The sequence below is a fragment of the Mastigoproctus giganteus genome, chromosome 1, assembly GCF_048544385.1.
Source record: "Mastigoproctus giganteus isolate SK-2022 chromosome 1, ASM4854438v1, whole genome shotgun sequence".
Lineage (NCBI taxonomy): Eukaryota > Metazoa > Arthropoda > Arachnida > Uropygi > Thelyphonidae > Mastigoproctus > Mastigoproctus giganteus.
The window spans coordinates 58,248,418-58,271,657 of NC_143575.1; positions in this window are offsets into that span (position 1 = coordinate 58,248,418).

Here is a 23,240-nt window from a genome sequence, read left to right on the forward strand (position 1 = left end):
TTTCCTCTGTATACTCAAGCTGCACAGTTTCCAACAGAGTACTGCCTGCTGTTTCCTGCGGAGCAGTGTTTATTTGGGCGGTGTTGCTATCAGTTTCTTGTGGCATCTTGAACCAAAATTCGGATTACCGAGCTATTCCAGATAAACGAATGTAATGCGTATCGTTGTGGAAAGTGATTCACAAGATTGCAAATAGCGTTGACTACAAGTTCGTAGCACAAGTCCAAGCCGAGATATGGCGTGTCAAAGTTTCAGCTAACCCCCGCAGGTCACTGAGGAGGGGGGGGGGAGAACACCAGGGAGCTGGGACTACCTTTAGTAGGTTTTGGGTCAACAGGTACAACGGTGGTGTTATTTCTGTCTATGGTGCATGGTTATCAATCGCGTCTTTAACATTTTAGGTTCCACGTGGGGTGGGTGGTGGGGGAAGCACATTAGAAATTTAGAAATCATTGTTCAGTAGTGGTAGTGAACTTCTTCCGTTCGATGACTATAGGAGAAAGTATGCAGCAGTGGGTGGGAGTGGGGGAGAAACAATCACTAACCCTGTCGCCACCTGACCTTGCCAGGAGCTTAAGTGACGTGTTGCCTTTAAGCAGAATATCACTGGGTTCGGCTGCGTTGAATGAACATTAAGCTTGCTGTTGGTTTCGACTGTTAATTAACTGGAATATACGAATGCTTAAAATTTAGATTAAACATATTTTCCTTAGCAGACACTACAGGTTCTAGTTCTCATAAGCTTTCTGTTAAATTGTGATTCAATATATAACACAGGGGGTCACCCTCCCCAGTCAAGAGTGCAGTTCAACCGCGGTGGCAGGGAAATAAGTGGAATGCCACTCTCTCCAACGCTAGAACAATGCCGCCATGGTGAGCTGACACATTGTTGCCAGCGTTGAATCAAAAACGAGTTGAAATACACTATCTCACCCAATAAAACTGAAAACAAATCTCACCACTGTGATCCACTGATGTAGATAAATCCTTCAGTACACAATTTAATTACCATACTAAACTTAAAACGCATAATCCAGACACATTTTCACGGAGCGATGAACAGCACGTGTGAGTAAGAAGGCGGCCATTTTGGCGATCTTTTTTTTTTTTTTTTTTGGTAGTTGTGCATCGGCTTCTGTGGCCATAATGCACCTCCCAAGGTTTTTTTCAGTACTTTGATCCAAGCCCGAGGCGGGATTCGAACCCGCGACCTTTGGGTTGCCAGGCAGGCACTTTACCCACCTGGCTAGCCCGGTCGGCTCTAGTGTTATGCATCCCTGAGTTTAAAACTAGCGTGTCACAAAATATAGTTTCACAGTGACTTTTGAAAATATCCGTTTTTACTAAATTTGATTTGCCTATATTACTTTCTCGTGTTTTGTGTATCTTCCTCAGAATTTGGCAAATATAACAACGTAATAAGAATGCTATTAGTATTACGTAATAATTGGTGGCTTTTTGTATTTAACTATTAAATGAAAAAAATAAAAATTAAATTCTATTTCAAAAAAATTGCATAATTAGTGGTAAAGAACTGGTACTGCAGCCTGCAAAACCAGTTACCGTGAAAATCCATGTTGTCCCTAACTTTCTGCAGTTTATCTATTTTAGACTCTAGCCTAAAAAGGTTGGGCAATTCCTGTTGTATACAGTTCTAAAAGCGTATTCCACACAAAACATACAGAGTGAAAAAAACTAATAAAACAAAACAAAGAAAGCAGGTTTTTTTTTTTTTTTTTTAATTGAAGTATCCAGGAGCAGAATAAGCTTATAAACAACTCAGATCACTTGAAACAGTGCTATACTTTTATGGAATATTCTCGAATATTCTAGAAATTTCTTAAATATTATTTAAGTTTTTGACTTTTATATATAATGGAAAATATTTTAATAAAAATTGGTAAACAAGTTTAATAAAAACTTTGAAAATTAAGAAAAATGAAACGATTCCATACTTTTAGGCTAGAGTATATATTGAAGTGTATATAAAAATTACAGTTTATTTAGTGATTGTTGTAGGGACGTATCAGTAACTTACCCATAATATCTGTAAATTCGCCTGTTCTTTGGTCTGTGTTCTGTTTGCTGGAAGAAAACCCGCGTTTCCGGGAGAAAAAACCATGCTAGTCTCGCCTGATAGGACTAACACAGCCACGTTCTGGAAAATGCCCATAAAAGTACCTCGAGTCATCGACGTGATTCGAACTCAGATCTTTTCCACGCGGTGTGGAGAGGGCGGCGATCATACCACAAATGTACCGACGAGGGCAGCTTATTTGTGCTCAACCTCTTGAATAATACTTGTAGAATTTCAGAACTGTTTAACTTTTGTAATGATATTTGTACCACTCTTCTTGGAGAGGAAACATACGGCTTTGTCTTGGACGGAAATAATGTCCAAAGATCAAAATGAACTTATTAGTAGTATTTGCCATAAGGTGCAAGGAAGTTCTAGGCTTTTGCTGCACCAAAAAAAAAAAATAAATAAATAAATAAATAAATAAATAAAAATAAAATAAATTTAACCATCTTATGTATTCCTCTCGTTAGAGTGGGCAGTAAGACGAATTTGCTACCGGGGTACGGCCTACGGGTAGGCCCATGAAGGTGTCGGATGACATTTATTTATTTAGGGGCGCCAATATAAAACGCATTGCCCTCGTATGGCATATAACATGATTTTTTTCCCTCTTGGAAACTCAGGTATTTTGACCAGAAAATCGACCACAGAACACGCAATTTACAGACAATATACACGGAGCAATATGGCCTTAGTCGCTGATGCTCGTAAAACTCTACTACAATAACAACATGTCATATAACCGTGCAAAGCTCCTGGAACGTGGGTTGGTTGGTTGGTTGCTATAGGGTTTAGCACATCAGCAACTTGGGCTATATTGCGCAGTATATCTGTAAATTGCGTGTTATATCGTCGATTTGCTTTATGCTGGACGTAAAATTCAAGTTTCCGGAAGTCCCGTGCTACCCTCGCTTAGGACCAACTAATTCAGCCACTTTGTGAAAAGGGCCCATAAATTCCTTACGTCATTGTCAAGATTCGAACTCAGGTGTTTTCCACCCAGTATGGGCAGGACGGTGATTATACCAACTGAGCTTACCCACAAGGGCTGCCACTCTTGTACAGCTATAATACGACTATAATGTAGAACCATATGAATTCAGTGATGAAATGAATATTGCAATCGATGCGCCAAAAAATTCCTTCAAAAATAAAACATAATTTTCTAAAGTGCAGCAGTTAATTTAAATTATGTATGAAACCTACCATCTGATCATTAATCGCCAATATTGATTTCGTCGGTGTCGATCAACTGGTAGCATATTGGCTAATGTTACTGGTGTTTGGACAAATTCGATGGAAAAGTATTGTGAAACTGAAGTAGTTCTTCTTGACATTTCTAAGGATTTGATCCTTAGAAATGTTAAGTTTACGGATTGCCGACTGTTTTTGAAAATTCAGTATTTAGTTTTCTCTTCGATCTCTTCGTTTGTTTTCTCTTCGTTCCCACATATGGGGCAGTGCCTCCAAAATAGCTCTCAAGCTTCTAGACTCCGTTCAAAAGAGAATTAGGTTAATGACCCTTCTCTTAAAGTCTCTTTACTGTCTCATACATGTTTAGCTTCTATTGCATGCCTTTTCTATAAATACTTCCATGGGCACTGTTCTTCTGAATTGGCATCTGTAACCCCTCGCCCCTTCCACTCTCTTCCAAACCAGTTCGAACACGTGCCGCAACCAGCCAGCATCCATTCATTGTACAGTTCCAAATTCACAGAAGCGACTTTTTATCTTTCTTATCTATCCTCTATACTTCTGCTCCGTGGAACAACTTTCCTTCATTTTATTTCCCCAAAATTACAATCTGAATTTCAAGTTTAATGTCGACAAGTATCTTCTGTTTCTCAACCTACAACCCATACACGGTACTAATTACTATAGGTTTCTAATACCTTCTGTGGTCGGGGGTCTCATAAAAAAAAAATTACGTATAGTCGTAAATATATATATTTAAAACATATAAAACTAATATGGAATATTTTTTGAAGCATGCAAGGCTATCTCAAAATGTTTAGTGAGTGGGTTTGATCCACAGCTTAATATCAAGCTGTGGATTATGGTCATTATGGTTTGAAATAGGTAAAATTTTGTTTTCATTTTTTTATTTATTTATTGCTTACGTACCAACACCCAGTGTGTTGCATGCCATCCGTGATGTCCCTCACGGGTATGGTTATTATCACAGATTTCTAACATCAGTGTAAATAATTTGGGTCCGAATTCCATCATTGACTGAAATTGAAGAATATTTATCTTCAGGACAGAAAATTCTTATGTTATTTTCATTCCACGGTGGTCTCACTTGTGGCCTAAGAGCTGAGGTCCCGTCTGGAAAACCTACTTTGTCCCACCATCTAACCACTTGTGCTAGAAGCACCACTGCTTTGGGAATAATTGAGATATGCTTATTAATTGTATTTTATATTCAAAATCTAAAGTGAATTTCATCAACTGCTGGTGTATGAATCGTTAAAATACTGAGATTCATACAGTTCCCATAGGAATTGTTGACTAATGAAGTGCAACATTTTAAGAATCATATTCAACTGGATGTGATTTAAATGTAAGAAGTGTAACAGTTTGATTGAAAGTAAAAATTTTGTGCCAGTGGAAATTAGCATTTTTAATATAAATATTTAGTATTTATTACTTTTGAACTTTTTGTTATTAATGTGGTGGCGTCATTTTGATTCATATTAAAAGTTTACAAGTGCTGAGTTATCTTGTTTTTATCGTAGCGAGAGGCTCAGGTGTGTATTTGTTTTTTATATCGATCAGAAAACTTTGATTTTTGTTTTTCAAAATCGGTAAAATATTACGGGTAACCCGACTGAAAGAACATCTCGATTGATATTCCTTAGAATTTATGTAATTGATATAATTTCATTATAAACTGTTTTATTCCTATTCTCACCATCGTTGTGCTGTACCGGGTTCTGTTTTCTGTACAGCTGTTGTTTTCAGTGCACGATGCTACATTTTGCCTGAGTTACGTTTCTTGTTGGCCAGCTTAGCCTATTCTGTCATATGTTGTTAGTTGTAAGTTTTGTCCTATGTTTATGTAGAAAGGTTGTGAAAATTTAATTTTTTTTTAATAGGGAAAAAAAAAAAAAAATATATATATATATATATTGCTATGTTACGTCTACTATCGAAATGAGCAGATTAGAGCAGTTGTTTTCAAAGCTTAGTGACCTGACAACCCTCTACTTTTCGACTTCAATGTTTTGCAGAATCTCCTGATTTAAGGCAGTTTCTATGCTACGTATTTTTATTTATTTAGTATTGGTAATTACCAATACTAAATAAATAAAAATATTTCGAATTCCCTCACCGCTTCCGAAGTATATTGCATTCGCAGACATTTGAAGAAACGCTGGACTGGAGTGAATTTATCGGATTATCAAAGTAGAGGTGTATTGTATCTGTAAAGTGAATAGGCAAGAAATATTGCATGATTTAGAGTAATTTATTTCGGGCGAGACCGTTTGCGCTATTATTTTATTATCTTAATTTGTTTTTAAATACACTTTATTCATAATGGAATAAAGGATTTGATTCTATTATACAAACGAACAGCCCATAAATTGGGGGGAAGGGAAAGGAAAACTACGAACGAGATAATGCTTGTTCCTAATTTTCCTGTTGGAAAGAAATCTTTAAAAGTATGTTCAAGGAAACTGCAACGACATTTTCTTATTTAATTGCAGAAGACTTGCAGCTCTCGGGCAAACTTAACGGGTTTTACACTTTCGACACTGCCATCTATCTGATACGCAGAGCTACTCAAAGGCGGATTTATGGAGGGGTAACACCTCTCGTCCAAGATCATTCCATAAGTATGTTCTGCTTCCGCGCTAACTGTAACCAAAGTTTTCCTGTGCAATACGTTGTCAATTGTAGGCAAATGACATGATTAACAACTACGTTGGAAGGACTGAATCCTTTAATTGAGCGGCAGATATTAAAAGCAAAGTAAAGTTATTACTTACTACCACGTTACGATTTTTCGCTTCATGTCACAGAACAGTGTACAGCAAATTATTTTTTAATTTAATTCATGAGAAACTCCCGTTGCAATTTCACATAGTCTCTTTAGATTAATGTAATTTGGTTACTTTATGTCGTCATCCTCTAATGGTACTCTTTGAATGAAGCCTAACCTAACATGGGTAATGACATTAAATAATAAAAAAATCATTGAATTTCGTAGTGCATTTTCCTATTATAATTATTTCAAATCGGAGTATTGAGACTTGCAGCGGTTTGAGAATTTCTCAGGCCCCTGTTTTTGCCGTTACTCTGCTGCAAGTATGACATCTTGGTAATTAACGTCCATCTCATCTAACTTCAAACTTTCCGAAAATTATTTGACAACCGTATCAAGTTGTCAGCATGGCGTTATCCATTCTCCAAATGTTCCTCATGTATCACAAATTATTCTGTACCTTCCTGCCTATATAAAAAATGTAACTTAATAACATCTGAAATTTTTGCGGTACCGTGCTCTGTATTTAATGTAAATAGTTTAATTAAAAATAAAATTGTCATTTTTAATTAAGCTCCAATGTTTTGTTTTAACTTTTACTGTGAGGAAGAAAGGCGGAATTTATCTTTCATTCAATCTGGTTTTTTTCTTGAAACATCGACTTTTCGAAACAACTTCCAGTGACTTTCATATATACGAAATTCAAATTCAATGCTGTCTTTCAGTTGTTTAATCCCATCGTAATGCATAAGTATTTTTTTGCGTAAGGAGCATCAAAAGTTACTGAGATGAACTACAATAGAAGATCTCGATGGAATAAATTTTAAATGGACGTGTCGACGGAAGGCTTATTATTTAGATGGTTGCGAATAACCATCTTCAGTGCTTAACTTCGGAGATTGAGTAACCTGGCAATCTAATAATATTATTAATACTATTTTTTGAAAAATTTATATGCAAGAGAAACTACAAATCACAATTCATTGTTTTCATTCTAATATGCGAAAATAGTTTGAAGGAATCAGTACGTTTATACAAATGATCCACAGGTTGGGAGGGGACCAAAAAGGGTCAGCCGACTTCCCTTGGAAATCTCTTTAAAATAAGCCGATTACCCTATAGGGGATATATAACTTTTCGTATTTTAGCTTTCTTGAACCCCCCCCTTCCCCCCGCCACATGGATTCAAAATTACAAGTTATTTGTTGACCTGAAGATGCCACATCATTAAAATTTGGCGTGTATTAATATATTTCACAATAGGAGAAACCCTCGCTTTCTGTGAGCTTTCATCGATTGACCCACTAACTCCTGATCGATAACTTATTCGAAAGAATAAATTAGCTGCTACAAAACCATTTGTGTTGTGTGATCTGCAATTTGAGTTCCAATTTTAGCTTCGTGTTTTACAATATGCATTAAAGTACAAAAACGGCGAAAGATTCTATGGTGGCGAACACGAGGCATTTTCTGCTGATGAAGTTTGTATAAAAGATGGACTCGTCGATTTTTAACGTCATAAGCTAATATTAAACTTCATAGATGGAATGAGAACGGGAAAGTGATTTATCTCGTATAATACACTGACCTCTTGTACACGCCTCTTATGATAAAGAATAAGTATAAAATAAACAACAAATTATGAATTTAAATGTCATCTTACAGGCGTTTGGATTACTTATGATTGCTCTATACGATGACTAAGCAATTAGTCAATTGCTAGTCACCGTATATAACGTGATTTTTGAGAACTATCTGAACACTTTTTAAACTGAACTTATAAAAACACTTCAAGGCATAATTGTACGGCCCAATATCTGACCAGTGTAGACAAGCTGCTAGGACGGCTGTTGGGGCTTTGTCGATGACATAAAAGAATTTTGTCAACAGGGGCGAGTGATTGTTGTCCCACTGTATGAAGCAATGTTTGGGCCGCATCTTGAGTCTGCATACACGTCTGGACGCCTCATTTTGGCCTATGTATCAACTCTAGAAGGAAATCTAAAGCATATCAGTGACAGGCTGGATCAGATTGTTACGTGCCTGAGGGATCAAACCCCATACGCCCCTACTACTAAAAAAAATGCACTGCGTTAAGGCGCCTCCGTAGCCAGGTGGGCAAGTGCAGCAGTGCGTAGCACACGCTTCTTGATTAGACCGGGGTTCGAGCCCGTGACCACCAAATACGGAAAGGTCAGGGAATGACCACCGCATATCCCCACGGAGCAATATGGCCTTAGTTGCTAATGCTCCTAAAAACCAAACAACAACAGCACTGCGTTAACTATTGAAACAGGCAAATCAGCAGCGCTAAAGCAGTTAGGATGAAGGTGAACTCCTCCCGTCCCTAAAGGCATAATGGAAAAGTGAATTTTAAAATAAAATAATTCACTCATTCGTTGGCTTGTGTATCAAACTGAGTACAAAAAAGACCTAGGCGTAATTGTATGGGTCAACATCCCTGAGAGTGCAGAAATGCTGTTGGGACGGCTCGTGGGGTTACATTCGGGAAACATTCTTTTATGTCGATGACATAAAAGAATGTTTCCTGTAGGTACGAGTAATGATTTTCCCAATGTGTAAGGCAGTAGTTGGTTGGGCCGCATCTGGGGTATCCGTACACGTTTGGAGGCCTTCATTTTGGGAAGAATGTGGATCTGTTGAAATGGGCAGAGAGCAATAAGTTAGGAGAAGAAAAGGGTACTTTTTTATAAGACTTCATTTCTGTAAACTAGTGTCTGGAAACTAGGCACCTGCAAGGAGACCTGGTTGAAATGTTTAAGACCAATTGAACTGAGTAAAATAAATGCTGATGGCATCCTTACTTTCTCGGACGGCGCCCATAAGAGGACAAATTTAATTTGAAAAAAGGATGCATACAGGATAATGTGCAAAGTTTTTTTGCTTTCAGCCAGAGTAATTTATTGTTGGTACCAACTTATGTTGTGGAAGTTTGTAGTTTGAATTTAAGTAATAAGACAAATTACTAGAGGTGGACAGAAGAGGGAGGTAGGTTTTTGGCTGATGCTATACAAGCACACGATGAAAGGAAGCAAGCCACTAATGTTCTTAGTGCAACCTTCACGATACGGAAGCTTAAACTTCAACAAATATGTTGGTATGACTTTCATTTGTATCACTTTAGAATTTATTTTAAAATCAATGGCGAAGCTTTACGCATCACCTAGAAAGTATTTTGTGTGTAAGCAGCAATTAAGTTGTAATTCTGGAAACTGAACTTAACCTGGTTCATTAGTACTGTTTCTTAACTCCCTCAGAAGTTGGTCATACTATTTCTGCTACAGTATGATCTAAATCAAGCGTGTCAAAATGCAGATATGTTCTCATGCGGTCCTCAAGTTCTGGTTTTTAGCTTTTTATAAGTTAAGTTTTTAAAACGTGTGGTTTAAAGTTCAATGATATTTTATATGAAAATAATAGCAAATAGTGACGTATTCGAATGTTCAGCGTGAAGCATAATGGTATACGTGTTCAAGTTGACCATGGTTCGTATACGTGACGACATCTAAATATGGTAACGTCCGCAGGGTGAAAGCTGCCTATTCTAATAGGCAGCTTTCACTGATGTAACCCGCCTCCCCTACCAGCTAGATGGCTGGAAAAGGATATTTCTTTGGAAACTAATTAATAATAATTGTAATAATGCAAGTAATTTAAATTATTTCTGAAGCACTGCTGTATATAACTCTAGATATTTCTATATTCCATCTGAAGTTTAAATGAGCTTCAGTAATTCTAGATCCTATATAGGCCGTGCAGGAGCGAACCTATGATTAAAAAACATTCAATGAACAAATGCAGTTTCGGAGAAATGTTTGACACTCCTTATCTAAAGTAATTTGTTTTGAATAAGGTATCTCATTCAATATATTATGAAATGACTAATTGTAAGATTGAATAGCGTCTACTAAGTGGAGTGTTATAGTAATTAAAGGCATTTCAAAGAAGTCTTCAGGCAAGCCAAATATGTTCAAGGTGACCAGCCCAAGCTTGCATTCCAGTTACTGTTTCAGCAAAGAATAAATTAATGTAGAGCGGATAAAATCTCTTCAGCGTCAGTTACACGTAATTGAATGAAAGGTACTAATTCGGAAAGGGTATACAACTATTGACATTCAAACAGAGCAATACTGTGGACCATAAAAATTCAAATGAACAGCCTATTGACAGCAAACATAGAATTCTCCCCAATGATATTGGGAAGGGATTATTTGGCCACCGTCAAAGGCCGGTCACACTTGTCTCAGATGAGCGAATGCTGTACATTTTAGGGAGACTGACCTTTCATCTGACATAACCTGACTCGAAAAATCTAAGCTTGACTCACAAGATTACACCAGTAGGCAGATCCTACGGTATGTATGGCACATGACCAGTGATTGTAATGTAAAAATTCTGAAGCAAACTACTTCACCAGTTTCTTTTCTTAAAATAAAATTATAGTTGACCGTCATGATTTCGACATGGCGCACGGGTATGAGAGGAAAAAATTCGCACGAATATTGTCGACACTTTCTTTAGATGGAACTTACTCTACAGTTGATCGGCAAATTGTTTCCCATTCGAAACAAGAATCTTAGGTTGATGCTATTGTAACGATTTGAAATAAAAACAGAAAATAAATACCACTAACCAATGCTTATAGCAAATAAGCATCAGAATGGAACTATACTAATATATTGGAAATGCTGTTGATTGTTAATTGAATATCAGGACGGCTGTTTGTAACAGCATCATGTATGGGAAGTCTACTACACAAAATACCATCAAACCACTGTCTTCATCTCCCAGTTTTTATCGTAATGATTATCAAAACCTTAAACATTCCACCGAAGATCTGCCATATGTAAGTATAGTTTTTTATTTATTAAGTAACTTGCAACTACTAAGTTTTTTTTTTTTATCTTTCTTTAAGGAAGATACTCCTGCAAAGAGGAAGGTCTAAGCTCTGGATATCCATACCACAGTACATCAGTGATGTCTGAAACTAATGTAAGCTGCGAGGATTTGCTTCGCCCGTCTAACTTCGGTGCTGGAAGGGAGCAAGTCAAAGATGAACAAAGAGCAACGCAGGACAACGGCGATCCTCGGTACCCAAGATTAAGCCAGATAAGTGAAGTGGACAGTGAAGGCTATCATCTTATCAAGAATGACATTCCAGAAGAATATGTCTACGAAGAAATCGATAACAGTTCAATAATCGAGGAGGAACATATTTACGAAGAAATTGCTGACATTCCAATAATCGAGCAGGAACACATCTACGAAGAAGTGGATGACAATCCAATACCTACTGAACCTTATGTAAAAGTGAGCCTAACCGCTAATCCCCTTTACGATCAAGGGGTGGACATACCAGTCGAAAATGAAGCTCCAAATGAAAGCGGTGAAAACGTTCCGCACACTGGATTAGGGAGTAGTGATGTCGATAGTGAAGGATATCAGATTATAAATGACAATCCAGAGGAGCATATCTATTATGAACTCGAGCAGTTGGAACGAACGAATCGTGACCTCTCGGGCACTTATCGCGACATATTGCGTATATTCATACTCAACGTAGTATTTTTTATACTGTACGCGTCTATGCCCTTTATAGAACTAGCAATTAGTGGACACGCGGGAAATAGGTTTAAGGAAGTCGCCCTCACCGCTACAATTATCTTCATTTGCCATGCAATATGCATATTTAGTGCTTGTAGTTCATTCGTGAATAGGAGAAGCGTTAACACTGGCGATTCAGAGAACCTTGAAAATAGTCAGATTAGCGAAGCTGATTCTGAGGTCACAGAACCTCACTCTGAAGTAGACCCAGACTCTCAAGTATAATTTGTGCAGAAAACTCTCGACAAGTAATCTTCTTGATTACGATTATTTTATTTTGTACTGAGGACTGAATTTTATAATAAATATTCATTATAATTAAATGGCTTGTAAAAGTAATATTACTATGAATGCATTTAGACATAACAGATTGTAAATATTACACGTAATAAGTCTCCAATTTAATTCACAAAAAATATTTTGCGGATACATCTCTATAGCAGTATTTGACGAATTTTCCGTATTAATGGAAAAGCGAGTTTTTCACGAAGCTTTCGATCTTCCACAGCATCATTAAGAATTTCTTTTTGTTTTAACTATTTCCGACTGTGCTGTTTAATTCTAACTTCCAATCTTCAGTATTTTACAAATAACTGTGTTCCAAATAGCTTCGAACTGTTATAGTAAAACCAGACCAAGCTATTACATTAGGCAATAAAGCCGCCTAATAAAATAACGGGTTTGAACCCCGGACACTCAAGGCACGTACACGTGCCTTGAGTGTCCGGTGTTCAAACCCGTAACTGCTGAATACGGTGCTGTTTCTTGTATTCTGTCTATCTTGTGAACTCCTCTGACCATTTGGTCGTCCCGTATTTTAAACTTTTTTTTTATTTTTGGAAATGTCCTTCATATGAGATTTGACCATTAAAGTGGTGGGTCTCAGTCGCCTCACCCTAGTTCCGGCTCTGCTACACTGTACACCAGGGGTGGCCAACTTAATTTGTGATGCAATCTACTTTTTTCTTCAAAACGTGCCGCGATCTACCATCTCAAGAACTTCATTGCACATGGTTAATACAGTTAATCAACACATCGAAAAATGTTTATAAATTTTAAAATTAATTTTTTTTTAATTCATACGTTTTTTAATTTATATGAAGTTTGTCTTCATATCATCTGCCAAGCTTTCAAAATCGGGGATATACTGTGGAACCAAAACAGGAATTTAAAAGTTCACTGCATTTTTTTTTACATTTCGGTACTTTTCTGCAAACATTAAAGTATTTTTCTGATGATCTGGCTTTTAGGAAGATATCGTTTCGAAATGTAATAATTTCATTTTCAAGTAATATTTTCTCCATATGAAAAATCTCGGCGATTTTTTTCTGCAATTTGTTTCGTAACTAAGTCGACATTAAATGGATAAGAAATATATTGAACAATTTAATTGTTTTAAAGTCACTGAATCTGGTTTAAAAATCGTCCACAACTTTCAATATCAGAAACATTTTTCACTATTAAATTCAAAAACAGGGTATTTTTGCAAATCATCTTGCATATTTCCAAAAGGATCGAATTTTTTTTCTTTGAGATCCTTAGCCATTGCCAAAAATTGATATTTATATGCAGAAATACTACTAACCATGTCACCCACACTTATTTTCCTTGTAATTCCAAATTCAGATCACTTAATTTCTTGGTAAAATCTGCCTAAAGAGCCAGATCACACAACCACTCCGTATCTTGTAGCTGTTGATTTTCAGCAGCTACAAGATATGGAGTGGTTGTGTGATCACCAGCTACAAGAGCTCCCTTTGATCAAATTAATTTCATTCAGCAAATTTCGAAATTTCTGTAGATTTACACCGACTCAGCCACCTCGCATCTGTGTAATATCAGATCTGATTAATTTTCATCAAGTTGCATTTTGAAAAGTCTCCTTTGACAGATTGTCCTCTGGAATTCACGATTTTGAGAGCTATGTACATGACACTTAATATTTAATCTTTTGGTGGATGATACAGTGATAACTCAAATCTAGGAGTTCATCATCCTTTTGTCACGCACAATGCGATGAATCCGTTAAAATGCCCCTTCATTGCTTTAGCTCCATTTGTTGTCAATGATACGAGCTTAAATAGTGGCAATTTAATTTTTCAATAATTTTGAATGCGTTAAATATATCAAGACCTGGTTCTTTCTTTTGATGAAACCATACCCAGCAGTTCTTCTCTAGTGGCAAAATCATCGAAAGCCATACGAATAAAAACGAGCAATTCCTGTATCATTGACATCTGCAGATTCATACACTATTCGACACATACACTATGTTCTCCACAACGTAATTGAGTGAATTTTCACTAGACAAGCGTAGCGGCTGAGTGGCGAAAAGAGTAGCCACATGGTTCAACGGATTTATAATCAATAACATTTAGATTTATATGTATATATTTAAAATTCGTCGTGATCGACTGAAATTAAAGCCGCAATCTACTTATTGGATTGGCCACTCCTGCTGTACACGTATTCTTACATCCATCCCCTCTTGGTCATAATTTTATTTTTCTTTTCCTGAAAATATTTTCCTACGTAGTACTCCACAATGAATACGAAAACTGATGAAGTAATACCCAGACCCCATAAAAATATAATCCCATCCATGTCTGAAAGGTTAAGTGCCTGAATACTTTTTTCGTTCCAAGAGATGCAATTGGTGAAATTATACGTTACTGGTCTCAGCCATCTGGTAGTTTGCATCATCGCAGAAAATTGTAAAATCCTAGAAAAAATAAAAAATATACATATAATAAATGAAAAGTTGATAATATCTTGGTTTATAGTTAATTTTATTCAAAAGGACCAGAATAGAAACAGTCAAAATGCTTGTTATAGAGCCATGCAAGCTGCTGAGAATTTTTCTTTTGCCGGAAGTATATAACGAGAGACACGATTTCATTAATTTTCGCTCATTTCAGATATTAGTCATTAAAGATTGACGCGATTGCTTTTATTAATACTTGAATAAAATTATTCGGATAATTTGCGACAGTAGCATGCCACACTCAAATCGATACTTACGCATTAAATTCCTGTTGAACTCCCAATAAACCTTTATAAAAATAACTTAGTTGGTACTAGCCATATTTTTGACCTTCATTTCTTTTTGAAAAAGCTGTTATAAAAAAAATCCGTATTTGGTTTCCTATGGTTTCAGATCATTTTTGATGGGGATATAAATAGGAATACTTAATTGTTTGGCTTTATTTATACAGACATTCAGGTCATAATTCAAATTTGCAGTGAGTGGGTCCTCAGAATGAGACTATACCTTCCACATCACATTTATATGAACACATGCTCATACGAAACGAATCCTTCATGGAGAAGTGCTATTTATTCGATGTATAAGTGATGATTAGGCCGCATCTGAGTTAAAAGTGAGCTAACTCGAACTGCTGAATTTTTCGCAACTTGTATGAAATTAAACTTGATAGAAAGTTTTTACCCACAGTACATCCGTGAAAAAGTTTCTTGATACTTCTCTCATTGTATCATCGGCGTTTTGCTAAATTATTCTCTAACCCCCACGAAATGTATATTTTATACAGCCAAGGTCCCGCTCTTATCGAGTGATGGTTCTTATTTTTGATATATACTGTCCTTTAAGGTCATTACTGCTAATAGTGGCCAAGAAAGCAAGCTTATACAGCATCAACCAAAAAAGAAACCTACTCACCTCATCTGCCCATCCTCTCTAATAAGTCTGCTTCGTTAAATTTATTAAACTATCAATTACTGTGACTGAAAGCAAACTTTCGCACAGCCATCCAGCAACCAACAAACTTCAATTGGAATTTCTTCTCAGGAATGTAGTCTGAGCAACAGGAAGGATTCCATTAGCATTAAGCTTACTCAATTCATTTAAACTCTTCAACCAGATTTCTATTTTCAGTTCTAAAGCGTTTCCTAGTAAGGGCACGCCCCGCTTTCACTAATTCTCTGCACCCGTTCAAACAGATCCACATCCTTCCTAAAATAGGTTCCAGATCAGTATGCAGTACTCAAGACGTGGCCTAACCATTGCCTTTTACAATGGGACAATCGCCACCTTTTTCCTGCTGGAAAAATCCTGTATCTCACCGGCAAAACCCTATGAGCTATCCCGTCAGCCTTAGCACATCTGACGCGTTTTTCTAAGCCTTGAAGTAGTATGCCTTGATTCATGTTATTAACAACCCTGACAATCTTTGATCAGCTGCAAACTTAGTAGATAAGATTGATACAACTTCAATATCGTTAGTAAACAACGAAAAGGTATCCAGCACTGAACTGAGACGTCACTAGCAACATTGTTCCAAGAAAAGTACTCATTAATAACATCCTCTGCTTACTGCCACTGAACCATCCCTTTATCCACACCAGTAACTTTCTCCTCCTACCACACTGCTCCAATTTGTACAATAGTCTTTCATGTAAAATAGTGTCGAAAGCTTTACTGAAATCTAAGTAAATGTCGATTATTTTTTGCATGCAGTTCTTTTTACTATTGTAGCTAATCAATTGATCAGACATTACATCTTTTAACAAATCTATGCTGCAATTTCCGTATAATCGCGTTACTGTCAAGGTGATCTTGAATTACTTTAATCACTGATCTATTTTCTCTGCCACAGAAGTCACTGTGATGCGCTTATAATTATGTTTAAAGGCTTAATTACCTCTTATGGCTGCTTTTAACATAACTGGATAGATTGTCATCCGGTCCCCAGGTGCCTTATTTACTCTTAGCTTCAGTAATTTCTCTTCCACTTTTTGTCATCACAAAATCGTTATCTCCAACTTAACTTGGTATACTTCTGATGTTCTCGTCCATCTTCACGCACGAATAGCTGCAAAACATTTTTTTCAGTCTGTCGGCAATCTGAACAGGATCATCAACAGTTATGCCTTCATATCCAGTAGGCCAATGTGGTTCATCCCTTTTCTTCTAGTGTTAAGATTCTTTGCTTTCATTCTTAGCTAAAGTCTTCTCGTACTATACCTTAGTTTTGCAACCAATTCGTGAATTGGTTGCAAACTAGTTTGTATTTACTGTAAGTTTCTGTATTTGTTGATAGTTTGATCATCTTACGCATTTTCTGTTTTAAACACTAGTCTCATCCATTTAGTTGGGCCTTGAACAATATATCTTAGTTGATATAAAAAGCTTAATAGCTCCTGTGATTACTTCCCTGAATGGTACCAGTTTAGAATTTGCAGTTGGTAACTTCATTTTCTTACGTGGAAATCAGTAGGGAAGAAATCTTGCAGAGACATATTCGACGAATTATATACTCTACTGAAATCTTTATTTCGTCCGCCATGATTTTACTACCTTATGGGCTCTTGTACCTTACATATTGAGTTTTTTAATAATTCCTGAGTATTCTTAATGCCCTTATTATTCCATCCCCCGGGCTGTAAAGTCAGCCATGACAAATATTTTCTACCGTTAAAACATTAAATGTTCCAATAAAGAAATGTTTAACTTACTCTAGATTAATTTTCTCCACCAAATGCTCCGGCAATCCTCTCCTTAGAGCCATGCAATACGGAGCTTGAAATACGGGTTCGTCTGCAAAGTGCATATTGCAGCTGCCTGTTGCACTGTAATACTTCATAGAATATTCCATAAGGAGATAGTCATCCGCAATTATAACATGGGTCCCATCTTCCACTCTTTCGAAGGTTTCAGATGCTATTACGTCTTCCATGGGAATGATGTGCGATTGCAGGCGTCTCCACAAAGAGGAAGCGTGATGTTGTCTGTTTTCCTACAGTGAAGGTATTATCCCGATTACAATGTAACATACCAATATAATTTAAACACTTAAGTTAAAGTAGATACCTACATCTATCTTTCTTTTTCAATATTCGTACTGAATATCCTTATGGAGAGTGTTGCAAGGTTGATTACAAGGCCTTGGTGTAATGTCCCTTTACACCATCGTAGTAGCTACTGCCCTACATATGGAAGTCGCGTTACAAATTTGTATACGAAAGGGATTCTGTTGTCCTATGCAGTGAATGGAACTAGTAAACTGTATTCTCTCTAAACCCAACAACTGGTCGAATAAAGCTGATTGGTCAGTTGCAAAAAATAGAAATAGTGGTACTCTGGCAACCGAATGGTCATATTTAAAAGTTTGAGTATAGGTCGTTCAGCACATGCTATAATGCATTTTATTCACGTGATCTAATCTTTCATAAATTGTAAAACACAAACATGCCTGAATAATATATTAAAGCATTACCTTAGATATAGGTAATCAATAAGACTTAATTTTAACTCAAGTACGAGAGAGACCATGCTACGAGAACTATAGAAAGTTATTGTACAGGAACGGCGTATCCCCAATTCGTACGTAGCAATCAACAAACTATATTTTATAATTAACAAATCTGTCTCGGGCAGTGGAGGCATTTGCCGAGAGTTTCCTCGGTATTGTACTACTCTAAATAAAAAGCACTGATCTAAGGGATAAGTATATGTATATTCCTATTTATTTAATATAAGGGAGGAGTATATGTATATTCCTATTTATTTAAAGTGTATATACCACTACTCATACCGCGGTTTCAGTACTTTTCGGTGCTTAACGGAAGATAAATATGCATACATTAAACCTGCTTCTTAAAGTATTCTATTATTACCATTCTGTTATAATACTTAAGTCAATTGTCTAGCATTTACTGCCGTGAAGGTAATTTGTTCCTTACCAGGGTACAGTGCGGGACAAAGGTATTTTTGTGTCCCAGGAGAAAGATTTTTCGGCTCCCCCTTTACTAAGGATATACTGTGTTTCCCCATGATTTGTAAAATTTGGCGACTCGGGCGAGGGCCCTTAGCCCGGGCGTTAGCTCGTGACTTAATCCGGCACTGCCAGGGTACCACTATATATTTGTTAGGATGAAGAGTATCTTTATTGCAACAACATGCGATTGTAACTGGTTACAAGGTTAAGTAGTGTTGCACTTTCCCTTCACGGCCAAAAGGCCAGAGGTTTACAGATAAGGTGTTAAAGAACAAAACAAGATGACATTAGATGTTATAGGGTGCCGTTAATCTACAATTTACATTAAGGTGACGAGAACTGGCAACGAGAAACAAATTACACTACAAAGATGGCGTACCATGGGATTTAGAACAAAACTTCAATAACCGAAATGTAAACCCCTGGCTTGTAGTCGAGAAGGGAGTTAAATACAGCAATGTGCTTTCGGTAGGCACGTTGCTGTATATGTGCATTCTGTAGGCACACAGGACAAGACTGAACACGGAAACCTACACCAGCAGGAACATCTATTTCTGCAAGAAGAGTTACACTATCATGCCCTTACCGAGTTCGCTCAATCAACCTTCCAACTCAAACGTATTAATAAGACAATCCTCCCAGGCAACAGTTCGATAGTAGTGCAAAGGCAATCCACCTAAACACACACGCCAACCCCTACGGGGTTGGATAAACTAGTAGTTCCCGAGGTTGAAGTTCCTGATCGTGGAAAAGAGGCTGGTCTTCACAGCCAAACTCATCACAGGCCAGATATCATCTCCAAATATTTGGAACGCTTGCTCTTGGAGGATTCCACAGTGAAGCCTAAGGTCGGTACCAGCACTCGTGGCTCACCTCACCACAACAGGCTTGTATTCACTGAGAGATTTCTTCCCAAGCAAATGCTCGCTGCCCTCAACCGTGTGGAGGCCGACATCGACAGCATAAAAAGTAACAAGGACAGACAACTTTATCAAAGCCCTTGAACCCTGATATAGTGCCAAGTTGTATTTATTTCTGTATTTGTGTCTAGCTCCGTGTTTTGATGCTATATTTGTATTTATTTTGCATTTGTGATCGGTGTTTTGTAGCCTTTTTGTATGTTTGTTGTATTTTGTAGCCATTTGTATTTGTACGCTGTAATTATCTTATCTATATGTGAACCCCTGGCGCTCGTCGCCGTGATGGGATATTGTGCTGTAACTCTACTTCACAATAAAGATTTATTTATTTAGTACCTCTGCCGGGGTATGGTACGCTGCAAACCCCAACCGGGGTAGGATTAACTTCAAACCCAGCTGCTACCTTCGGGTGTGGGGTGACTTTGCACCTGTATACTGGAAGGTGATTCAGGTACTACAAACGCCTTCGGATGTTAACGCCATATGGCACCTCTTTGCAGGGTAACTGTTACCCTGCAATCTTTTTTTCTTTCCTTGGCCCGGGGGATCCCCAGGCCAGGGGCTCCAACCTTCATTCCCTCCTTACTTCCGTCATCTGGAGGACGCCTTCTTTCCACTTCTCCCTCTCTTTAACTTCCCCCTCTTTAGCTATCTCCCTCGTGGTTTTTTTATTTTAAACTTGGTCTCTGTCAGAAAGTTTAGGCAACCCTGGCAGAGGCCAGCCAGAGTATTATGGGCAGCCTGGCTCACCTCACAGTGGTGGTTGGCAACGCGGGGTCCCAATAGGGGTCATGCGGCCAAGAAGCCAGTGACATAACAGAACATAATGCTACTCTGACAAACCAGACATTACACTTTTTCTGGCTTTTACAAAAATTCTGTATTTCTTCACAAAGTACCGTGGCGCAGATGTGGGAAACCACCGGTTCCACAAAATACTATGCATGCCACTATGTACCTTCTGTATATAATAAAGAGTTCTTATACATATACGATTTACAGTTAGGACTATTGTCCTCACAGTTCATGGGAGAGAATGTCAGGCTCATTTCCCGTTATGCCCATTAGTTAATTCACGGCGTCTCCAAGTGGTGATGAAGAGAATCCTGTAGTCGGATGTGAAGAAAGAAGGCTTTCGTTGTGCACACTGTCTGGACCAACGTAGAGTATTCCTTACTGGGAGAAATAGGGGCAGTTTCACTTCCGTCTAGACGGTTGCGATGGGTTGTAACGCTTCGTCAAGAGGTAGTGGTGGTGCCACGTCTCCTGGGGTCGTCATTCCTTGTTTTAGTTAAGGGGTTTGGTGATTGGCAGATGTAACTGACAGTATGGAGTGTGGGGGGCCAAGTATCCCACGTCTATTTTGTCGGTTCACAGCAAATGTCTGAAGGTCAGCATCGCTGTCCTGTATTCGTCCGAGCATTTAAGTATGACAGGAAACGATTTGATCAGTGGAGGCGTGAATGAAGCGAGCAGCTAGCTAGGGTGGCTCTGAGCTGGGAAGGGGGAATCCTCCAGCCACAGAGATCCCAGAATGGAGGAGACGTGATCAGACCGGTCCGGTCAACATCTTTACTGTGATTACGAGTCCTTTTTCATCAATGAGAGGGGGCAGCCTGAGGATTCCCAGGGCCTGGGCCATTTAAGTCGTATGAACATGGGGTGATAACCTATGCTTGTAGGTTACCCATTTGAGAAGCCAATATTCTGCTGCTCAGATAGGTTTTCTGATCATAGGTGCTGCTGACACCCAGATGCATGAAGTAGCGGGGAGGGGAGTATATAATGGTACTGACATATTTTTTGCTGTGACCCTGTCTAAGATGTAATGCAGGTGTTGTTTCGCTCTCCATTTCATTAATTACTCGGTTTCTGTGTAACAAATCGACGCCTTATATGATAAACAGTTTCCCATTACTATATTTTGTCTGTATAAGTGTGCGTTCATGGACCAATCTACACATTGCGGTAGCTGAAAAACTTCAATTCACAGGGGAAACCGTACTCGCTCCATCTTAGATTCGATAAATACAGCCAATAGAAGAGGACTTTAGAAAATCCTCCAGTCGTCGATGGGAATCGAACCCAAACGGCTCCAAGCATGGCAGAAGGCGATGTATCGTGCCGAATAAGCTGATATCTGAATCAATCGAGGAATTATGTATAGTTTCACTTACATGAGCTGTGCACATGTTTATTTTTTATAGCAGTTAAAAGATTTCAACTAATTCACCAACTTAATTTGACGAAAGAAAAGTTATGAGAATAAGCCGCCCAACAAGAAGCAGCGACCTCTAAAAATCATTCGAACTAGGGCTCTCATACGCTAGCATTTTCTGTCAGTGGTTCGTGAAATTAAGACTTGCAATTGTTACTCACTTCTCCAGCCTAAGAGGAGGCATTTTTTCTGTTTAATTCCCTCAAGCAAAAAAACCATCTTTATAACACATGCAATTTATAGACTAGGTACATTGATACCACCATGATTTGAGTTACATTCCCTTAATCTAACGCATTAAATACATCGCATTTACTTCACCTTTTTGATATAATATCACTTACCCTGAAAAAAGCCTCAACAACAGTTCCTTTAGGTATGACAGGTATTAGATCAGGACTCTCGCACACATCCTCAATGCTGTTCACATTCGGTTCAGGTAAAGGGATGGAGAGGTAGGATGTAAGACGGCTCTTGAAGAGACAAGATAGGATGAGTACTGGTAAAATCAGCCAGATGATGATGGCGAGTCGTACAGGTGTACGGGAAGCAATGTGCGGGCCGAGTGCTGAACTTCCTGAACCTAAAAAAATGAATATACAAGTGGTAACTTAGATAATCTTCCTTAAATGTATTATAATTTTTTAATGAACACAAATATCTGGGCTTATGACTTATGGACACCTTAATTTTCAAATCAATGAGAATCAATTCAAAACAAACTCGTGGCCCAATTAGTCGGCCTGAGGAGTTCGGGTTTTTTTTTTTAATTGAAAAAACTACACTGCTTGACAAAATTAACAAAACGTGGTGTAACGCGAGTAGCTTGCGATGAAGCGGGACAAAATATGGTATGGTGGTGTACTATAGAATAACGATAAAATGAGGAGACAGAAACTTCGAACAGGTATAAGGATATTTAAAGGACACATGGCATCAGTACGGCGTATTATCCGCTCCAACGGCTAAACAAGCCTGAGAGCGGTGAATCAGGCTCGATATAAGAGTGCATATCACATTTTGTGATAACAAATCCCACACTTCCATCAGCGCAGATCTTAGCTCACCAAGTTACAGAGGAGTTAGCTGTCGGCGTGCAGTACCATGCCCAAGGGCGTCCCACACATATTCGATCGGATTTAAGTCTAGTAATCTTCATGGTCACGAAAGTCGTTGGATTTCTTCAATTTCAACACATTCCTCCACCACCTCTATGCGCAGTGGCGTTGTCGTACATGAAAAAGAAAATCTGGGCCAACCGCACCCCTAAAAAGTCACACATAGGGTTCGAGGATCTATTTTCAGTACCTCTGAGCAGCCACGGTACCTGTATCAAAAACATGAAGAGGGGTACAACCATTGATCATTATTCTGCTCCATACGAGAACATCACCTCCACCATAAATGTCTCTCATGTTGGAGGGATGGTGCCGCATTTCTCGTTATCAGACGAAATAACGTCTAGAACAGGGGTCGGCAACCTGCTGCTCTTTAACCTTTAGCCCACATGAAGCAAAGTTTGAAATGGAGTTAGAGGACTTTAAAAAAATGAAGAACATGTGGAGTGCAAGACTAAAATGCCTTAAAACTGAAATTGAGGATTTGGAGAGGCAAAAGACTGCCCTTGCAATTCTACATGGATAGATGAGTTGAAAAAGCAAGACCAAATTGT